The sequence below is a fragment of the Bombus flavifrons genome, chromosome 4, assembly GCF_040668555.2.
Source record: "Bombus flavifrons isolate JBK064 chromosome 4, iyBomFlav1_principal, whole genome shotgun sequence".
Taxonomy (NCBI): domain Eukaryota; kingdom Metazoa; phylum Arthropoda; class Insecta; order Hymenoptera; family Apidae; genus Bombus; species Bombus flavifrons.
The window spans coordinates 2,161,098-2,185,920 of NC_138445.1; the positions used below are offsets into that span (position 1 = coordinate 2,161,098).

Below are 24,823 nucleotides of genomic sequence, written 5' to 3' on the forward strand. Positions count from 1 at the left end.
TAGTATTACGTTATGACGTATAACGTTATATAGTATTACCATATAACGTATAACGTTATATAGTATTAAGTTATAACGTATAACGTTATATAGAATTACGTTATGACATACAACGTTATATAATATTACCATATAACGTATAACGTTATATAGTATTACCTTATAACGTATAACGTTATATAGTATTACGTTATGACGTATAACGTTATATAGTATTACCTTATAACGTATAACGTTATATAGTATTACGTTATAACGTATAACGTTAGATAGAATTACGTTATGACGTACAACGTTATATAATATTACCATATAACGTATAACGTTATATAGTATTAAGTTATAACGTATAACGTTATATAGTATTACGTTATAACATATAACGTTATATAGTATTACGTTATAACGTATAACGTTATATAGTATTACGTTATAACGTATAACGTTATTTAGTATTACGTTATATAGTATTACCATATAACGTATAACGTTATATAGTATTACGTTATGACGTATAACATTATATAGTATTACCATATAACGTATAACGTTATATAGTATTACCATATAACGTATAACGTTATATAGTATTAAATTATAACGTATAACGTTATATAGTATTACCATATAACGTATAACGTTATATAGTATTATGTTATAACGTATAACGTTATATACCGTATAACGTATAACGTTATATAGTATTACGTTATGACGTATAACGTTATATAGTATTACGTTATGACGTATAACGTTATATAGTATTACCATATAACGTATAACGTTATATAGTATTAAGTTATAACGTATAACGTTATATAGAATTACGTTATGACATACAACGTTATATAATATTACCATATAACGTATAACGTTATATAGTATTACCTTATAACGTATAACGTTATATAGTATTACGTTATGACGTATAACGTTATATAGTATTACCTTATAACGTATAACGTTATATAGTATTACGTTATGACGTATAACGTTATATAGTATTACCATATAACGTATAACGTTATACAGTATTACGTTATAACGTATAACGTTATATAGTATTACGTTATAACGTATAACGTTATATAGTATTACGTTATAACGTATAACGTTATATAGTATTACGTTATAACGTATAACGTTATATAGAATTACGTTATGACGTACAACATTATATAATATTACCATATAACGTATAACGTTATATAGTATTAAGTTATAACGTATAACGTTATATAGTATTACGTTATAACGTATAACGTTATATAGTATTACCATATAACGTATAACGTTATATAGTATTACGTTATAACGTATAACGTTATATAGTATTACGTTATAACGTATAACGTTATATAGTATTACGTTATAACGTATAACGTTATATAGTATTACCATATAACGTATAACGTTATATAGTATTACGTTATAACGTATAACGTTATATAGTTTTACGTTATAACGTATAACGTTATATAGTATTACGTTATAACGTATAACGTTATATAGTATTACGTTATATAGTATTACCATATAACGTATAACGTTATATAATATTACCATATAACGTATAACGTTATATAGTATTACGTTATAACGTATAACGTTATATAGTATTACGTTATAACGTATAGCGTTATATAGTATTACCATATAACGTATAACGTTATATAGTATTACCATATAACGTATAACGTTATATAGTATTAAGTTATAACGTATAACGTTATATAATAATACGTTATATCGTATAACGTTATATAGTATTACCTTATAACGTGTAATGTTATATAGTATTAAGTTATAACGTATAACGTTATATAGTATTACCATATAACGTATAACGTTATATAGTATTATGTTATAACGTATAACGTTATATAGTATTACCGTATAACGTATAACGTTATATAGTATTACGTTATGACGTATAACGTTATATAGTATTACCATATAACGTATAACGTTATATAGTATTACCATATAACGTACAACGTTATATAATATTAAGTTATAACGTATAACGTTATATAGTATTACCATATAACGTTTAGAGTTATATAGTATTAAGTTATAACGTATAACATTATATAGTATTACGTTATAACGTATAACGTTATATAGTATTACGTTATAACGTATAACGTTATATAGTATTACGTTATAACGTATAACGTTAGATAGAATTACGTTATGACGTACAACGTTATATAATATTACCATATAACGTATAACGTTATATAGTATTAAGTTATAACGTATAACGTTATATAGTATTACGTTATAACGTATAACGTTATATAGTATTACGTTATAACGTATAACGTTATATAGTATTACGTTATAACGTATAACGTTATTTAGTATTACGTTATATAGTATTACCATATAACGTATAACGTTATATAGTATTACGTTATGACGTATAACATTATATAGTATTACCATATAACGTATAACGTTATATAGTATTACCATATAACGTATAACGTTATATAGTATTAAATTATAACGTATAACGTTATATAGTATTACCATATAACGTACAACGTTATATAGTATTATGTTATAACGTATAACGTTATATACCGTATAACGTATAACGTTATATAGTATTACGTTATGACGTATAACGTTATATAGTATTACCATATAACGTATAACGTTATATAGTATTAAGTTATAACGTATAACGTTATATAGAATTACGTTATGACATACAACGTTATATAATATTACCATATAACGTATAACGTTATATAGTATTACCTTATAACGTATAACGTTATATAGTATTACGTTATGACGTATAACGTTATATAGTATTACCTTATAACGTATAACGTTATATAGTATTACGTTATGACGTATAACGTTATATAGTATTACCATATAACGTATAACGTTATACAGTATTACCATATAACGTATAACGTTATATAGTATTACGTTATAACGTATAACGTTATATAGTATTACGTTATAACGTATAACGTTATATAGTATTACGTTATAACGTATAACGTTATATAGTATTACGTTATAACGTATAACGTTATATAGAATTACGTTATGACGTACAACGTTATATAATATTACCATATAACGTATAACGTTATATAGTATTAAGTTATAACGTATAACGTTATATAGTATTACGTTATAACGTATAACGTTATATAGTATTACCATATAACGTATAACGTTATATAGTATTACGTTATAACGTATAACGTTATATAGTATTACGTTATAACGTATAACGTTATATAGTATTACGTTATAACGTATAACGTTATATAGTATTACGTTATAACGTATAACGTTATATAGTATTACGTTATAACGTATAACGTTATATAGTATTACCATATAACGTATAACGTTATATAGTATTACGTTATAACGTATAACGTTATATAGTTTTACGTTATAACGTATAACGTTATATAGTATTACGTTATAACGTATAACGTTATATAGTATTACGTTATATAGTATTACCATATAACGTATAACGTTATATAATATTACCATATAACGTATAACGTTATATAGTATTACGTTATAACGTATAACGTTATATAGTATTACGTTATAACGTATAGCGTTATATAGTATTACCATATAACGTATAACGTTATATAGTATTACCATATAACGTATAACGTTATATAGTATTAAGTTATAACGTATAACGTTATATAATAATACGTTATATCTTATAACGTTATATAGTATTACCTTATAACGTGTAACGTTATATAGTATTAAGTTATAACGTATAACGTTATATAGTATTACGTTATAACGTATAGCGTTATATAGTATTACCATATAACGTATAACGTTATATAGTATTAAGTTATAACGTATAACGTTATATAGTATTACCATATAACGTATAACGTTATATAGTATTATGTTATAACGTATAACGTTATATAGTATTACCGTATAACGTATAACGTTATATAGTATTACGTTATGACGTATAACGTTATATAGTATTACCATATAACGTATAACGTTATATAGTATTACCATATAACGTACAACGTTATATAATATTAAGTTATAACGTATAACGTTACATAGTATTACCATATAACGTTTAGAGTTATATAGTATTAAGTTATAACGTATAACATTATATAGTATTACGTTATAACGTATAACGTTATATAGTATTACGTTATAACGTATAACGTTATATAGTAATACGTTATAACGTATAACGTTATATAGTATTACCTTATAACGTGTAACGTTATATAGTATTAAGTTATAACGTATAACGTTATGTAGTATTACGTTATAACGTATAGCGTTATATAGTATTACCATATAACGTATAACGTTATATAGTATTAAGTAATAACGTATAACGTTATATAGTATTACGTTATAAAGTATAACGTTATATAGTATTACCATATAACGTATAACGTTATATAGTATTAAGTTATAACGTATAACGTTATATAATAATACGTTATATCGTATAACGTTATATAGTATTACCTTATAACGTGTAACGTTATATAGTATTAAGTTATATCGTATAACGTTATATAGTATTACGTTATAACGTATAGCGTTATATAGTATTACCATATAACGTATAACGTTATATAGTATTAAGTTACAACGTATAACGTTATATAGTATTACCATATAACGTATAACGTTATATAGTATTAAGTTATAACGTATAACGTTATATAGTAATACGTTATAACGTATAACGTTATATAGTATTACCTTATAACGTATAACGTTATATAGTATTAAGTTATAACGTATAACGTTATATAGTATTACCATATAACGTATAACGTTATATAGTATTATGTTATAACGTATAACGTTATATAGTATTACGTTATGACGTATACCGTTATATAGTATTACCATATAACGTTTAGAGTTATATAGTATTAAGTTATAACGTATAACATTATATAGTATTACGTTATAACGTATAACGTTATATAGTATTACGTTATAACGTATAACGTTATATAGTATTACGTTATGACGTATAACGTTATATAGTATTACCATATAGCGTATAACGTTATATAGTATTACGTTATAAAGTATAAAGTTATATAGTATTACGTTATAACGTATAACGTTAGATAGAATTACGTTATGACGTACAACGTTATATAATATTACCATATAACGTATAACGTTATATAGTATTAAGTTATAACGTATAACGTTATATAGTATTACGTTATAACATATAACGTATATAGTATTACGTTATAACGTATAACGTTATATAGTATTACGTTATAACATATAACGTTATATAGTATTACGTTATAACGTATAACGTTATATAGTATTACGTTATAACGTATAACGTTATTTAGTATTACGTTATATAGTATTACCATATAACGTATAACGTTATATAGTATTACGTTATAAAGTATAAAGTTATATAGTATTACGTTATAACGTATAACGTTAGATAGAATTACGTTATGACGTACAACGTTATATAATATTACCATATAACGTATAACGTTATATAGTATTAAGTTATAACGTATAACGTTATATAGTATTACGTTATAACATATAACGTTATATAGTATTACGTTATAACGTATAACGTTATATAGTATTACGTTATAACGTATAACGTTATTTAGTATTACGTTATATAGTATTACCATATAACGTATAACGTTATATAGTATTACGTTATGACGTATAACGTTATATAGTATTACCATATAACGTATAACCTTATATAGTATTAAGTTATAACGTATAACGTTATATAGTAATACGTGATAACGTATAACGTTATATAGTATTACGTTATAACGTATTACGTTATATAGTATTACGTTATAACGTATAACGTTATATAGTATTACGTTATGACGTATAACGTTATATAGTATTACCATATAACGTACAACGTTATATAATATTAAGTTATAACGTATAACGTTATATAGTATTACCATATAACGTTTAGAGTTATATAGTATTAAGTTATAACGTATAACATTATATAGTATTACGTTATAACGTATAACGTTATATAGTATTACGTTATAACGTATAACGTTATATAGTATTACGTTATGACGTATAACGTTATATAGTATTACCATATAACGTATAACCTTATATAGTATTAAGTTATAACGTATAACGTTATATAGTAATACGTTATAGCGTATAACGTTATATAGTATTACGTTATAACGTATTGCGTTATATAGTATTAAGTTATAACGTATAACGTTATATAGTATTACCATATAACGTATGACGTTATATAGTATTATGTTATAACGTATAACGTTATATAGTATTACGTTATGACGTATAACGTTATATAGTATTACCATATAACGTTTAGAGTTATATAGTATTAAGTTATAACGTATAACATTATATAGTATTACGTTATAACGTATAAAGTTATATAGTATTACGTTATAACGTATAACGTTATATAGTATTACGTTATGACGTATAACGTTATATAGTATTACCATATAACGTATAACCTTATATAGTATTAAGTTATAACGTATAACGTTATATAGTAATACGTTATAACGTGTAACGTTATATAGTATTACGTTATAACGTATTACGTTATATAGTATTAAGTTATAACGTATAACGTTATATAGTATTACCATATAACGTATAACGTTATATAGTATTATGTTATAACGTATAACGTTATATAGTATTACGTTATGACGTATAACATTATATAGTATTACCATATAACGTTTAGAGTTATATAGTATTAAGTTATAACGTATAACATTATATAGTATTACGTTATAACGTATAAAGTTATATAGTATTACGTTATAACGTATAACGTTATATAGTATTACGTTATGACGTATAACGTTATATAGTATTACCATATAACGTATAACGTTATTTAGTATTACGTTATAAAGTATAAGGTTATATAGTATTACGTTATAACGTATAACGTTATATAGAATTACGTTATGACGTATTACGTTATATAGTATTACGTTATAAAGTATAAGGTTATATAGTATTACGTTATAACGTATAACGTTATATAGAATTACGTTATGACGTATTACGTTATATAGTATTACGTTATAACGTATAACGTTATATAGTATTACGTTATAACAACGTATAACGTTATATAGTATTACGTTATAACGTATAACGTTACATAGTATTACGTTATAACGTATAACGTTATATAGAATTACGTTATGACGTACAACGTTATATAATATTACCATATAACGTATAGCGTTATATAGTATTACCTTATAACGTGTAACGTTATATAGTATTAAGTTATAACGTATTACGTTATATAGTATTACCATATAACGTATAACGTTATATAGTATTATGCTATAACGTATAACGTTATATAGTATTACCGTATAACGTATAACGTTATATAGTACTACGTTATGACGTATAACGTTATATAGTATTACCATATAACGTATAACGTTATATAGTATTAAGTTATAACGTATAACGTTATATAGTAATACGTTATAACGTATAACGTTATATAGTATTACCTTATAACGTATAACGTTATATAGTATTAAGTTATAACGTATAACGTTATATAGTATTACCATATAACGTATAACGTTATATAGTATTACGTTATGACGTATAACGTTATATAGTATTACCATATAACGTATAACCTTATATAGTATTAAGTTATAACGTATAACGTTATATAGTAATACGTTATAACGTATAACGTTATATAGTATTACGTTATAACGTATTACGTTATATAGTATTACGTTATAACGTATAACGTTATATAGTATTACGTTATGACGTATAACGTTATATAGTATTACCATATAACGTACAACGTTATATAGTATTAAGTTATAACGTATAACGTTATATAGTATTACCATATAACGTTTAGAGTTATATAGTATTAAGTTATAACGTATAACATTATATAGTATTACGTTATAACGTATAACGTTATATAGTATTACGTTATAACGTATAACGTTATATAGTATTACGTTATAACGTATAACGTTATATAGTATTACGTTATTACGTATAACGCTATATAGTATTACCATATAGCGTATAACCTTATATAGTATTAAGTTATAACGTATAACGTTATATAGTAATACGTTATAACGTATAACGTTATATAGTATTACGTTATGACGTATAACGTTATATAGTATTACCATATAGCGTATAACGTTATATAGTATTACGTTATAAAGTATAAGGTTATATAGTATTACGTTATAACGTATAACGTTATATAGTATTACGTTATAACGTATAACGTTACATAGTATTACGTTATAACGTATAACGTTATATAGAATTACGTTATGACGTACAACGTTATATAATATTACCATATAACGTATAACGTTATATAGTATTACCTTATAACGTATAACGTTATATAGTATTACGTTATGACGTATAACGTTATATAGTATTACGTTATGACGTATAACGTTATATAGTATTACCATATAACGTATAACGTTATATAGTATTAAGTTATAACGTATAACGTTACATAGTAATACGTTATAACGTATAACGTTATATAGTATTACGTTATAACGTATAACGTTATATAGTATTACGTTATAACAACGTATAACGTTATATAGTATTACGTTATAACGTATAACGTTACATAGTATTACGTTATAACGTATAACGTTACATAGTATTACGTTATAACGTATAACGTTATATAGAATTACGTTATGACGTACAACGTTATATAATATTACCATATAACGTATAACGTTATATAGTATTACCTTATAACGTGTAACGTTATATAGTATTAAGTTATAACGTATAACGTTATATAGTATTACGTTATAACGTATAACGTTATATAGAATTACGTTATGACGTATTACGTTATATAGTATTACGTTATAACGTATAACGTTATATAGTATTACGTTATAACGTATAACGTTATATAGTATTACGTTATAACGTATAACGTTATATAGTATTACGTTATAACGTATAACGTTATATAGTATTACGTTATGACGTATAACGTTATATAGTATTACCATATAGCGTATAACGTTATATAGTATTACGTTATAAAGTATAAGGTTATATAGTATTACGTTATAACGTATAACGTTAGATAGAATTACGTTATGACGTACAACGTTATATAATATTACCATATAACGTATAACGTTATATAGTATTAAGTTATAACGTATAACGTTATATAGTATTACGTTATAACATATAACGTTATATAGTATTACGTTATAACGTATAACGTTATATAGTATTACGTTATAACGTATAACGTTATTTAGTATTACGTTATATAGTATTACCATATAACGTATAACGTTATATAGTATTACGTTATGACGTATAACGTTATATAGTATTACCATATAACGTATAACCTTATATAGTATTAAGTTATAACGTATAACGTTATATAGTAATACGTGATAACGTATAACGTTATATAGTATTACGTTATAACGTATTACGTTATATAGTATTACGTTATAACGTATAACGTTATATAGTATTACGTTATGACGTATAACGTTATATAGTATTACCATATAACGTACAACGTTATATAGTATTAAGTTATAACGTATAACGTTATATAGTATTACCATATAACGTTTAGAGTTATATAGTATTAAGTTATAACGTATAACATTATATAGTATTACGTTATGACGTATAACGTTATATAGTATTACCATATAACGTATAACCTTATATAGTATTAAGTTATAACGTATAACGTTATATAGTAATACGTTATAACGTATAACGTTATATAGTATTACGTTATAACGTATTACGTTATATAGTATTACCATATAACGTATAACGTTATATAGTATTACGTTATAACGTATAACGTTATATAGTTTTACGTTATAACGTATAACGTTATATAGTATTACGTTATAACGTATAACGTTATATAGTATTACGTTATATAGTATTACCATATAACGTATAACGTTATATAATATTACCATATAACGTATAACGTTATATAGTATTACGTTATAACGTATAACGTTATATAGTATTACGTTATAACGTATAGCGTTATATAGTATTACCATATAACGTATAACGTTATATAGTATTAAGTTATAACGTATAACGTTATATAGTATTACGTTATAACGTATAACGTTATATAGTATTACGTTATAACGTATAACGTTATATAGTATTACCATATAACGTATAACGTTATATAGTATTACGTTATAACGTATAACGTTATATAGTATTAAGTTATAACGTATAACGTTATATAGTATTACGTTATAACGTATAACGTTATATAGTATTACGTTATAAAGTATAAGGTTATATAGTATTACGTTATAACGTATAACGTTAGATAGAATTACGTTATGACGTACAACGTTATATAATATTACCATATAACGTATAACGTTATATAGTATTAAGTTATAACGTAAAACGTTATATAGTATTACGTTATAACATATAACGTTATATAGTATTACGTTATAACGTATAACGTTATATAGTATTACCATATAACGTATAACGTTATATAGTATTACGTTATAACGTATAACGTTATATAGTTTTACGTTATAACGTATAACGTTATATAGTATTACGTTATAACGTATAACGTTATATAGTATTACGTTATATAGTATTACCATATAACGTATAACGTTATATAATATTACCATATAACGTATAACGTTATATAGTATTACGTTATAACGTATAACGTTATATAGTATTACGTTATAACGTATTACGTTATATAGTATTACGTTATAACGTATAACGTTATATAGTATTACGTTATTACGTATAACGTTATATAGTATTACCATATAGCATATAACCTTATATAGTATTAAGTTATAACGTATAACGTTATATAGTAATACGTTATAACGTATAACGTTATATAGTATTACGTTATAACGTATTACGTTATATAGTATTAAGTTATAACGTATAACGTTATATAGTATTACCATATAACGTATAACGTTATATAGTATTATGTTATAACGTATAACGTTATATAGTATTACGTTATAACGTATAACGTTATATAGTATTACGTTATAACGTATAACGTTATATAGTATTACGTTATAACGTATTACGTTATATAGTATTACGTTATAACGTATAACGTTATATAGTATTACGTTATTACGTATAACGTTATATAGTATTACCATATAGCATATAACCTTATATAGTATTAAGTTATAACGTATAACGTTATATAGTAATACGTTATAACGTATAACGTTATATAGTATTACGTTATAACGTATTACGTTATATAGTATTAAGTTATAACGTATAACGTTATATAGTATTACCATATAACGTATAACGTTATATAGTATTATGTTATAACGTATAACGTTATATAGTATTACGTTATGACGTATAACGTTATATAGTATTACCATATAACGTTTAGAGTTATATAGTATTAAGTTATAACGTATAACATTATATAGTATTACGTTATAACGTATAAAGTTATATAGTATTACGTTATAACGTATAACGTTATATAGTATTACGTTATGACGTATAACGTTATATAGTATTACGTTATAACGTATAAAGTTATATAGTATTACGTTATAACGTATAACGTTATATAGTATTACGTTATTACGTATAACGTTATATAGTATTACCATATAGCGTATAACCTTATATAGTATTAAGTTATAACGTATAACGTTATATAGTAATACGTTATAACGTATAACGTTATATAGTATTACGTTATAACGTATTACGTTATATAGTATTAAGTTATAACGTATAACGTTATATAGTATTACCATATAACGTATAACGTTATATAGTATTATGTTATAACGTATAACGTTATATAGTATTACGTTATGACGTATAACGTTATATAGTATTACCATATAACGTTTAGAGTTATATAGTATTAAGTTATAACGTATAACATTATATAGTATTACGTTATAACGTATAAAGTTATATAGTATTACGTTATAACGTATAACGTTATATAGTATTACGTTATGACGTATAACGTTATATAGTATTACCATATAGCGTATAACATTATATAGTATTACGTTATAAAGTATAAGGTTATATAGTATTATGTTATAACGTATAACGTTATATAGTATTACGTTATAACGTATAACGTTACATAGTATTACGTTATAACGTATAACGTTATATAGAATTACGTTATGACGTACAACGTTATATAATATTACCATATAACGTATAACGTTATATAGTATTACCTTATAACGTATAACGTTATATAGTATTACGTTATGACGTATAACGTTATATAGTATTACCATATAACGTATAACGTTATATAGTATTAAGTTATAACGTATAACGTTATATAGTAATACGTTATAACGTATAACGTTATATAGTATTACGTTATAACGTATTACGTTATATAGTATTACGTTATAACATATAACGTTATATAGTATTACGTTATAACGTATAACGTTATATAGTATTACGTTATAACGTATAACGTTATTTAGTATTACGTTATATAGTATTACCATATAACGTATAACGTTATATAGTATTACGTTATGACGTATAACGTTATATAGTATTACCATATAACGTATAACCTTATATAGTATTAAGTTATAACGTATAACGTTATATAGTAATACGTGATAACGTATAACGTTATATAGTATTACGTTATAACGTATTACGTTATATAGTATTACGTTATAACGTATAACGTTATATAGTATTACGTTATGACGTATAACGTTATATAGTATTACCATATAACGTACAACGTTATATAGTATTAAGTTATAACGTATAACGTTATATAGTATTACCATATAACGTTTAGAGTTATATAGTATTAAGTTATAACGTATAACATTATATAGTATTACGTTATGACGTATAACGTTATATAGTATTACCATATAACGTATAACCTTATATAGTATTAAGTTATAACGTATAACGTTATATAGTAATACGTTATAACGTATAACGTTATATAGTATTACGTTATAACGTATTACGTTATATAATATTACCATATAACGTATAACGTTATATAGTATTACGTTATAACGTATAACGTTATATAGTTTTACGTTATAACGTATAACGTTATATAGTATTACGTTATAACGTATAACGTTATATAGTATTACGTTATATAGTATTACCATATAACGTATAACGTTATATAATATTACCATATAACGTATAACGTTATATAGTATTACGTTATAACGTATAACGTTATATAGTATTACGTTATAACGTATAGCGTTATATAGTATTACCATATAACGTATAACGTTATATAGTATTAAGTTATAACGTATAACGTTATATAGTATTACGTTATAACGTATAACGTTATATAGTATTACGTTATAACGTATAACGTTATATAGTATTACGTTATAACGTATAACGTTATATAGTATTACCATATAACGTATAACGTTATATAGTATTACGTTATAACGTATAACGTTATATAGTATTAAGTTATAACGTATAACGTTATATAGTATTACGTTATAACGTATAACGTTATATAGTATTACGTTATAAAGTATAAGGTTATATAGTATTACGTTATAACGTATAACGTTAGATAGAATTACGTTATGACGTACAACGTTATATAATATTACCATATAACGTATAACGTTATATAGTATTAAGTTATAACGTATAACGTTATATAGTATTACGTTATAACATATAACGTTATATAGTATTACGTTATAACGTATAACGTTATATAGTATTACCATATAACGTATAACGTTATATAGTATTACGTTATAACGTATAACGTTATATAGTTTTACGTTATAACGTATAACGTTATATAGTATTACGTTATAACGTATAACGTTATATAGTATTACGTTATATAGTATTACCATATAACGTATAACGTTATATAATATTACCATATAACGTATAACGTTATATAGTATTACGTTATAACGTATAACGTTATATAGTATTACGTTATAACGTATAGCGTTATATAGTATTACGTTATAACGTATAACGTTATATAGTATTACGTTATGACGTATAACGTTATATAGTATTACCATATAACGTACAACGTTATATAGTATTAAGTTATAACGTATAACGTTATATAGTATTACCATATAACGTTTAGAGTTATATAGTATTAAGTTATAACGTATAACATTATATAGTATTACGTTATAACGTATAACGTTATATAGTAATACGTTATAACTTATAACGTTATATAGTATTACGTATTTAGATATAGTATACTGGTATGACACTATACTATATCTAAAATATTTTTGGTTTATTATATCTACGGCATTTTCAAAAATTTGTATTTTGAATGCTATTGGCAAGCAATTGGATAAGTGGATCGGTGTCAGTAAACTTGCGTCTTGGCGCAAAATAAAAACTAAAATGAAGAAAAGGAAGTGTGACACTGTTCGTCGAATAATACAGGTAGTGGAAACCTAAAAAGGAAAAAGAAAATTATTACGTGTGCTCCGATTATTGTTTGAATATAAAACGTGCTAATTCAATGAATAATTAAAATAGTGAAAGTGAAAGTTACCTTGTGAACAAGTAATCCTCATACAAGAAAGTTTATGCGCAAATATAGATTATGGATCCCTGTTTGCGGAATAGAATGTACGACAGCCAGCTGAAATAAATGAATGAATTAACTTCAATTGTTTCAATGCAAAATACAATATTACTAAATGTTATAACAATATTGTTGAGAAATGTTAAGTTGGTATGATCGCTGGTTACTACAAACTAAGTTGGTACGACTTCTAACGACGCTCTTTTGTCTTAGAAGTCGACCACGTTGTTCTATTTGACTTGAAGACTCCTGTGTGGTAAGACGTGTTATAAGACTGAACTGTTAGACTAAATATATTGGATAAAACGAATCTGAGTGAATCGTTATTTTATAAACCCAAAACCTTATTAAATAACAAATATTGTGGTTAAATCAGAAGGACGTGTGACACTGTTCGTCGAATAATATAGATAGCGGAAAGCTAAAAAGAAAAAAAAAGGAAAATTATTGTGTGTGCTCCGATTATTGTTTGAATATAAAACGTGCTAATTCAATGAATAATTAAAATAGTGAAAGTGAAAGCTACCTTGTGAACAAGTAATCCTCATACAAGAAAGTGTATGCGCAAATATAGATTATGGATCCCTGTTTGCGGAATAGAATGTACGACAGCCAGCTGAAATAAATGAATGAATTAACTTCAATTGTTTCAATGCAAAATACAATATTACTAAATGTTATAACAATATTGTGGTTAAATCAGAAGGAAGTGTGACACTGTTCGTCGAATAATACAGATAGCGGAAACCTAAAGAGAAAAAAAAAAGGAAAATTATTATGTGTGCTCCGATTATTGTTTGAATATAGACCGTGTTAATTCAATGAATAATTAAAATAGTGAAAGTGAAAGTTACCTTGTAAACAAGTAATCCTCATACAAGAAAGTATATGTGCAAATATAGATTACGGATCCCTGTTTGCGGTATACAATGTACAACAGCCAGCTTAAATAAATGAATGAATTAACTTCAATTGTTTCAATGCAAAATACAATATTACTAAATGTTATAACAATATTGTGGTTAAATCAGAAGGAAGTGTGACACTGTTCGTCGAATAATACAGATAGCGGAAACCTAAAGAGAAAAAAAAAAAGGAAAATTATTATGTGTGCTCCGATTATTGTTTGAATATAAACCGTGTTAATTCAATGAATAATTAAAATAGTGAAAGTGAAAGTTACCTTGTGAACAAGTAATCCTCATACAAGAAAGTGTATGTGCAAATATAGATTATGGATCCCTGTTTGCGGAGTACAATGTACGACAGCCAGCTGAAATAAATGAATGAATTAACTTCAATTGTTTTAATGCAAAATACAATATTACTAAATGTTGTGGTTAAATCAAAAGGAAGTGTGACACTGTTTGTCGAATAATACAGATAGTGGAAACCTAAAAAGGAAAAAGAAAGTTATTACGTCTGCTCCGATTATTGTTTGAATATAAAACGTGTTAATTCAATGAATAATTAAAATAGTGAAAGTGAAAGTTACCTTGTGAACAAGTAATCCTCATACAAGAAAGTGTATGTGCAAATATAGATTATGGATCCCTGTTTGCGAAGTACAATGTACGACAGCCAGCTGAAATAAATGTATGAATTAACTTCAATTGTTTTAATGCAAAATACAATATTACTAAATGTTGTGGTTAAACCAAAGGAAGTGTGACACTGTCCGTCGAATAATACAGATAGTGGAAACCTAAGAAGGAAAAAGAAAATTATTACGTGTGCTCCGATTATTGTTTGAATATAAAACGTGTTAATTCAATGAATAATTAAAATAGTGAAAGTGAAAGTTACCTTGTGAACAAGTAATCCTCATACAAGAAAGTTTATGTGCAAATATAGATTATGGATCCCTGTTTGCGGAGTACAATGTACGACAGCCAGCTGAAATAAATGAATGAATTAACTTCAATTGTTTTAATGCAAAATACAATATTACTAAATGTTGTGGTTAAATCAAAAGGAAGTGTGACACTGTTCGTCGAATAATACAGATAGTGGAAACTTAAAAAGGAAAAAGAAAATTATTACGTGTGCTCCGATTATTGTTTGAATATAAAACGTGTTAATTCAATGAATAATTAAAATAGTGAAAGTGAAAGTTACCTTGTGAACAAGTAATCCTCATACAAGAAAATGTATGTGCAAATATAGATTATGGATCCCTGTTTGCGGAGTACAATGTACGACAGCCAGCTGAAATAAATGAATGAATTAACTTCAATTGTTTTAATGCAAAATACAATATTACTAAATGTTGTGGTTAAATCAAAAGGAAGTGTGACACTGTTCGTCGAATAATACAGATAGTGGAAACTTAAAAAGGAAAAAGAAAATTATTACGTGTGCTCCGATTATTGTTTGAATATAAAACGTGTTAATCCAATGAATAATTAAAATAGTGAAAGTGAAAGTTACCTTGTGAACAAGTAATCCTCATACAAGAAAGTGTATGTGCAAATATAGATTATGGATCCCTGTTTGCGGAGTACAATGTACTACAGCCAGCTGAAATAAATGAATGAATTAACTTCAATTGTTTCAATGCAAAATACAATATTACTAAATGTTATAACAATATTGTGGTTAAATCAGAAGGAAGTGTGACACTGTTCGTCGAATAATATAGATAGCGGAAACCTAAAAAGAAAAAAGAAAGGAAAATTATTATGTGAGCTCCGATTATTGTTTGAATATAAAATGTGTTAATTCAATGAATGATTAAAATAGTGAAAGTGAAATCTACCTTGTGAACAAGTAATCCTCATACAAGAATGTATATGTGCAAATATAGGTTATGGATCCCTGTTTGCGGTATACAATGTACGACAGCCAGCTGAAATAAATGTATAAATTAACTTCAATTGTTTTAATGCAAAATACAATATTACTAAATGTTGTGGTTAAATCAAAAGGAAGTGTGACACTGTTCGTCGAATAATACAGATAGCGGAAAACTAAAGAGAAAAAAAAAAGGAAAATTATTATGTGTGCTCCGATTATTGTTTGAATATAAAACGTGTTAATTCAATGAATAATTAAAATAGTGAAAGTGAAAGTTACCTTGTGAACAAGTAATCCTCATACAAGAAAGTGTATGTGCAAATATAGATTATGGATCCCTGTTTGCGGAGTACAATGTACTACAGCCAGCTGAAATAAATGAATGAATTAACTTCAATTGTTTCAATGCAAAATACAATATTACTAAATGTTATAACAATATTGTGGTTAAATCAGAAGGAAGTGTGACACTGTTCGTCGAATAATATAGATAGCGGAGACCTAAAAAGAAAAAAAAAAAGGAAAATTATTATGTGTGCTCCGATTATTGTTTGAATATAAAATGTGTTAATTCAATGAATGATTAAAATAGTGAAAGTGAAATCTACCTTGTGAACAAGTAATCCTCATACAAGAATGTATATGTGCAAATATAGGTTATGGATCCCTGTTTGCGGTATACAATGTACGACAGCCAGCTGAAATAAATGTATGAATTAACTTCAATTGTTTCAATGCAAAATACAATATTACTAAATGTTGTGGTTAAATCAAAAGGAAGTGTGACACTGTCCGTCGAATAATACAGATAGTGGAAACCTAAAAAGGAAAAAGAAAATTATTACGTGTGCTCCGATTATTGTTTGAATATAAAACGTGTTAATTCAATGAATAATTAAAATAGTGAAAGTGAAAGTTACCTTGTGAACAAGTAATCCTCATAAAAGAAAGTGTATGTGCAAATATAGATTATGGATCCCTGTTTGCGGAGTACAATTTACGACAGATAGCTGAAATAAATGAATGAATTAACTTCAATTGTTTTAATGCAAAATACAATATTACTAAATGTTGTGGTTAAATCAAAAGGAAGTGTGACACTGTTCGTCGAATAATACAGATAGTGGAAACTTAAAAAGGAAAAAGAAAATTATTACGTGTGCTCCGATTATTGTTTGAATATAAAACGTGTTAATTCAATGAATAATTAAAATAGTGAAAGTGAAAGTTACCTTGTGAACAAGTAATCCTCATACAAGAAAGTGTATGTGCAAATATAGATTATGGATCCCTGTTTGCGGAGTACAATGTACTACAGCCAGCTGAAATAAATGTATGAAATAACTTCAATTGTTTTAATGCAAAATACAATATTACTAAATGTTGTGGTTAAATCAAAAGGAAGTGTGACACTGTCCGTCGAATAATACAGATAGTGGAAACCTAAAAAGGAAAAAGAAAATTATTACGTGTGCTCCGATTATTGTTTGAATATAAAACGTGTTAATTCAATGAATAATTAAAATAGTGAAAGTGAATGTTACCTTGTGAACAAGTAATCCTCATACAAGAAAGTGTATGTGCAAATATAGATTATGGATCCCTGTTTGCGGAGTACAATGTACGACAGCCAGCTGAAATAAATGAATGAATTAACTTCAATTGTTTTAATGCAAAATACAATATTACTAAATGTTGTGGTTAAATCAAAAGGAAGTGTGACACTGTTCGTCGAATAATACAGATAGTGGAAACTTAAAAAGGAAAAAGAAAATTATTACGTGTGCTCCGATTATTGTTTGAATATAAAACGTGTTAATCCAATGAATAATTAAAATAGTGAAAGTGAAAGTTACCTTGTGAACAAGTAATCCTCATACAAGAAAGTGTATGTGCAAATATAGATTATGGATCCCTGTTTGCGGAGTACAATGTACTACAGCCAGCTGAAATAAATGAATGAATTAACTTCAATTGTTTCAATGCAAAATACAATATTACTAAATGTTATAACAATATTGTGGTTAAATCAGAAGGAAGTGTGACACTGTTCGTCGAATAATATAGATAGCGGAGACCTAAAAAGAAAAAAAAAAGGAAAATTATTATGTGTGCTCCGATTATTGTTTGAATATAAAATGTGTTAATTCAATGAATGATTAAAATAGTGAAAGTGAAATCTACCTTGTGAACAAGTAATCCTCATACAAGAATGTGTATGTGCAAATATAGGTTATGGATCCCTGTTTGCAGTATACAATGTACGACAGCCAGCTGAAATAAATGTATGAATTAACTTCAATTGTTTTAATGCAAAATACAATATTACTAAATGTTGTGGTTAAATCAAAAGGAAGTGTGACACTGTCCGTCGAATAATACAGATAGTGGAAACCTAAAAAGGAAAAAGAAAATTATTACGTGTGCTCCGATTATTGTTTGAATATAAAACGTGTTAATTCAATGAATAATTAAAATAGTGAAAGTGAAAGTTACCTTGTGAACAAGTAATCCTCATACAAGAAAGTGTATGTGCAAATATAGATTATGGATCCCTGTTTGCGGAGTACAATGTACGACAGCCAGCTGAAATAAATGAATGAATTAACTTCAATTGTTTTAATGCAAAATACAATATTACTAAATGTTGTGGTTAAATCAAAAGGAAGTGTGACACTGTTCGTCGAATAATACAGATAGTGGAAACCTAAAAAGGAAAAAGAAAATTATTACGTGTGCTCCGATTATTGTTTGAATATAAAACGTGTTAATTCAATGAATAATTAAAATAGTGAAAGTGAAAGTTACCTTGTGAACAAGTAATCCTCATACAAGAAAGTGTATGTGCAAATATAGATTATGGATCCCTGTTTGCGGAGTACAATGTACTACAGCCAGCTGAAATAAATGAATGAATTAACTTCAATTGTTTCAATGCAAAATACAATATTACTAAATGTTATAACAATATTGTGGTTAAATCAGAAGGAAGTGTGACACTGTTTGTCGAATAATATAGATAGCGGAAACCTAAAAAGAAAAAAAAAGGGAAATTATTATGTGTGCTCCGATTATTCTTTGAATATAAAATGTGTTAATTCAATGAATAATTAAAATAGTGAAAGTGAAAGTTACCTTGTGAACAAGTAATCCTCATACAAGAAAGTGTATGTGCAAATATAGATTATGGATCCCTGTTTGCGGAATACAATGTACGACAGCCAGCTGAAACAAATGAATGAATTAACTTCAATTGTTTGAATGCAAAATACAATATTACTAAATGTTATAACAATATTGTTGTTAAATGAGAAGGAAGTGTGACACTGTTCGTCGAATAATACAGATAGCGGAAACCTAAAGAGAAAAAAAAAAGGAAAATTATTATGTGTGCTCCGATTATTGTTTGAATATAAAACGTGTTAATTCAATGAATAATTAAAATAGTGAAAGTGAAAGTTACCTTGTAAACAAGTAATCCTCATACAAGAAAGTGTATGTGCAAATATAGATTACGGATCCCTGTTTGCGGAATACAATGTACGACAGCCAGCTGAAATAAATGAATGAATTAACTTCAATTGTTTCAATGCAAAATACAATATTACTAAATGTTATAACAATATTGTGGTTAAATCAGAAGGAAGTGTGACACTGTTCGTCGAATAATATAGATAGCGGAAACCTAAAAAGAAAAAAAAAAGGAAAATTATTATGTGTGCTCCGATTATTGTTTGAATATAAAATGTGTTAATTCAATGAATGATTAAAATAGTGAAAGTGAAATCTACCTTGTGAACAAGTAATCCTCATACAAGTATGTATATGTGCAAATATAGGGTATGGATCCCTGTTTGCGGAATACAATGTACGACAGCCAGCTGAAATAAATGTATGAATTACCTTCAATTGTTTTAATGCAAAATACAATATTACTAAATTTTGTGGTTAAATCAAAAGGAAGTGTGACACTGTTTGTCGAATAATACAGATAGTGGAAACCTAAAAAGGAAAAAGAAAATTATTACGTGTGCTCCGATTATTGTTTGAATATAAAACGTGTTAATTCAATGAATAATTAAAATAGTGAAAGTGAAAGTTACCTTGTGAACAAGTAATCCTCATACAAGAAAGTGTATTGTGCAAATATACATTATGGATCCCTGTTTGCGGAATACAATGTACGACAGCCAGCTGAAATAAATGAATGAATTAACTTCAATTGTTTTAATGCAAAATACAATATTACTAAATGTTGTGGTTAAATCAAAAGGAAGTGTGACACTGTTCGTCGAATAATACAGATAGTGGAAACTTAAAAAGGAAAAAGAAAATTATTACGTTTGCTCCGATTGTTGTTTGAATATAAAACGTGTTAATTCAATGAATAATTAAAATAGTGAAAGTGAAAGTTACCTTGTGAACAAGTAATCCTCATACAAGAAAGTGTATGTGCAAATATAGATTATGGATCCCTGTTTGCGGAGTACAATGTACTACAGCCAGCTGAAATAAATGAATGAATTAACTTCAATTGTTTCAATGCAAAATACAATATTACTAAATGTTATAACAATATTGTGGTTAAATCAGAAGGAAGTGTGACACTGTTCGTCGAATAATATAGATAGCGGAGACCTAAAAAGAAAAAAAAAAGGAAAATTATTATGTGTGCTCCGATTATTGTTTGAATATAAAATGTGTTAATTCAATGAATGATTAAAATAGTGAAAGTGAAATCTACCTTGTGAACAAGTAATCCTCATACAAGAATGTGTATGTGCAAATATAGGTTATGGATCCCTGTTTGCAGTATACAATGTACGACAGCCAGCTGAAATAAATGTATGAATTAACTTCAATTGTTTTAATGCAAAATACAATATTACTAAATGTTGTGGTTAAATCAAAAGGAAGTGTGACACTGTCCGTCGAATAATACAGATAGTGGAAACCTAAAAAGGAAAAAGAAAATTATTACGTGTGCTCCGATTATTGTTTGAATATAAAACGTGTTAATTCAATGAATAATTAAAATAGTGAAAGTGAAAGTTACCTTGTGAACAAGTAATCCTCATACAAGAAAGTGTATGTGCAAATATAGATTATGGATCCCTGTTTGCGGAGTACAATGTACGACAGCCAGCTGAAATAAATGAATGAATTAACTTCAATTGTTTTAATGCAAAATACAATATTACTAAATGTTGTGGTTAAATCAAAAGGAAGTGTGACACTGTTCGTCGAATAATACAGATAGTGGAAACCTAAAAAGGAAAAAGAAAATTATTACGTGTGCTCCGATTATTGTTTGAATATAAAACGTGTTAATTCAATGAATAATTAAAATAGTGAAAGTGAAAGTTACCTTGTGAACAAGTAATCCTCATACAAGAAAGTGTATGTGCAAATATAGATTATGGATCCCTGTTTGCGGAGTACAATGTACTACAGCCAGCTGAAATAAATGAATGAATTAACTTCAATTGTTTCAATGCAAAATACAATATTACTAAATGTTATAACAATATTGTGGTTAAATCAGAAGGAAGTGTGACACTGTTTGTCGAATAATATAGATAGCGGAAACCTAAAAAGAAAAAAAAAGGGAAATTATTATGTGTGCTCCGATTATTCTTTGAATATAAAATGTGTTAATTCAATGAATAATTAAAATAGTGAAAGTGAAAGTTACCTTGTGAACAAGTAATCCTCATACAAGAAAGTGTATGTGCAAATATAGATTATGGATCCCTGTTTGCGGAATACAATGTACGACAGCCAGCTGAAACAAATGAATGAATTAACTTCAATTGTTTGAATGCAAAATACAATATTACTAAATGTTATAACAATATTGTTGTTAAATGAGAAGGAAGTGTGACACTGTTCGTCGAATAATACAGATAGCGGAAACCTAAAGAGAAAAAAAAAAGGAAAATTATTATGTGTGCTCCGATTATTGTTTGAATATAAAACGTGTTAATTCAATGAATAATTAAAATAGTGAAAGTGAAAGTTACCTTGTAAACAAGTAATCCTCATACAAGAAAGTGTATGTGCAAATATAGATTACGGATCCCTGTTTGCGGAATACAATGTACGACAGCCAGCTGAAATAAATGAATGAATTAACTTCAATTGTTTCAATGCAAAATACAATATTACTAAATGTTATAACAATATTGTGGTTAAATCAGAAGGAAGTGTGACACTGTTCGTCGAATAATATAGATAGCGGAAACCTAAAAAGAAAAAAAAAAGGAAAATTATTATGTGTGCTCCGATTATTGTTTGAATATAAAATGTGTTAATTCAATGAATGATTAAAATAGTGAAAGTGAAATCTACCTTGTGAACAAGTAATCCTCATACAAGTATGTATATGTGCAAATATAGGGTATGGATCCCTGTTTGCGGAATACAATGTACGACAGCCAGCTGAAATAAATGTATGAATTACCTTCAATTGTTTTAATGCAAAATACAATATTACTAAATTTTGTGGTTAAATCAAAAGGAAGTGTGACACTGTTTGTCGAATAATACAGATAGTGGAAACCTAAAAAGGAAAAAGAAAATTATTACGTGTGCTCCGATTATTGTTTGAATATAAAACGTGTTAATTCAATGAATAATTAAAATAGTGAAAGTGAAAGTTACCTTGTGAACAAGTAATCCTCATACAAGAAAGTGTATTGTGCAAATATACATTATGGATCCCTGTTTGCGGAATACAATGTACGACAGCCAGCTGAAATAAATGAATGAATTAACTTCAATTGTTTTAATGCAAAATACAATATTACTAAATGTTGTGGTTAAATCAAAAGGAAGTGTGACACTGTTCGTCGAATAATACAGATAGTGGAAACTTAAAAAGGAAAAAGAAAATTATTACGTTTGCTCCGATTGTTGTTTGAATATAAAACGTGTTAATTCAATGAATAATTAAAATAGTGAAAGTGAAAGTTACCTTGCGAACAATCAATCACCATACAAGGAAGTGTACATGCATGAATCTCGCAGGAACAAATTACGCATCCACTCCGTAGAATATAGTATACGACTGTCAGTCAGAACAAATGGATAAGCCATCCCCAACCACCTTGATATATACAAAAGAAAATAATACCATTAAAATTTTACTAAAAGAAACACGATAATAATCGATAATTGATGCTCGACAACAAACTTGCAGTTGGCCAATGGAAAATTAAACTGAAAAATCTAGGAAGCTAGTGACTCAACGTCAACGCAACGGTTTCA

The 24,823-nt window shown here is 26.1% G+C and overlaps 2 long non-coding RNA genes across 2 annotated transcripts; both read left to right on the forward strand.

Annotated features, from left to right (window-relative positions):
• The first annotated feature begins 20,455 nt into the window (after positions 1 to 20,455).
• Positions 20,456 to 20,916, forward strand: LOC138179318 (uncharacterized). The gene is made up of 2 exons (XR_011173014.1): positions 20,456 to 20,529; positions 20,870 to 20,916. It is a non-coding gene; the product is annotated as an uncharacterized LOC138179318 (long non-coding RNA).
• A 2,099-nt stretch (positions 20,917 to 23,015) lies between these two features.
• LOC138179264 (uncharacterized) lies at positions 23,016 to 23,476 on the forward strand. Its single transcript, XR_011172989.1, has 2 exons — positions 23,016 to 23,089; positions 23,430 to 23,476. It is a non-coding gene; the product is annotated as an uncharacterized LOC138179264 (long non-coding RNA).
• The last annotated feature ends 1,347 nt before the right edge of the window (positions 23,477 to 24,823 follow it).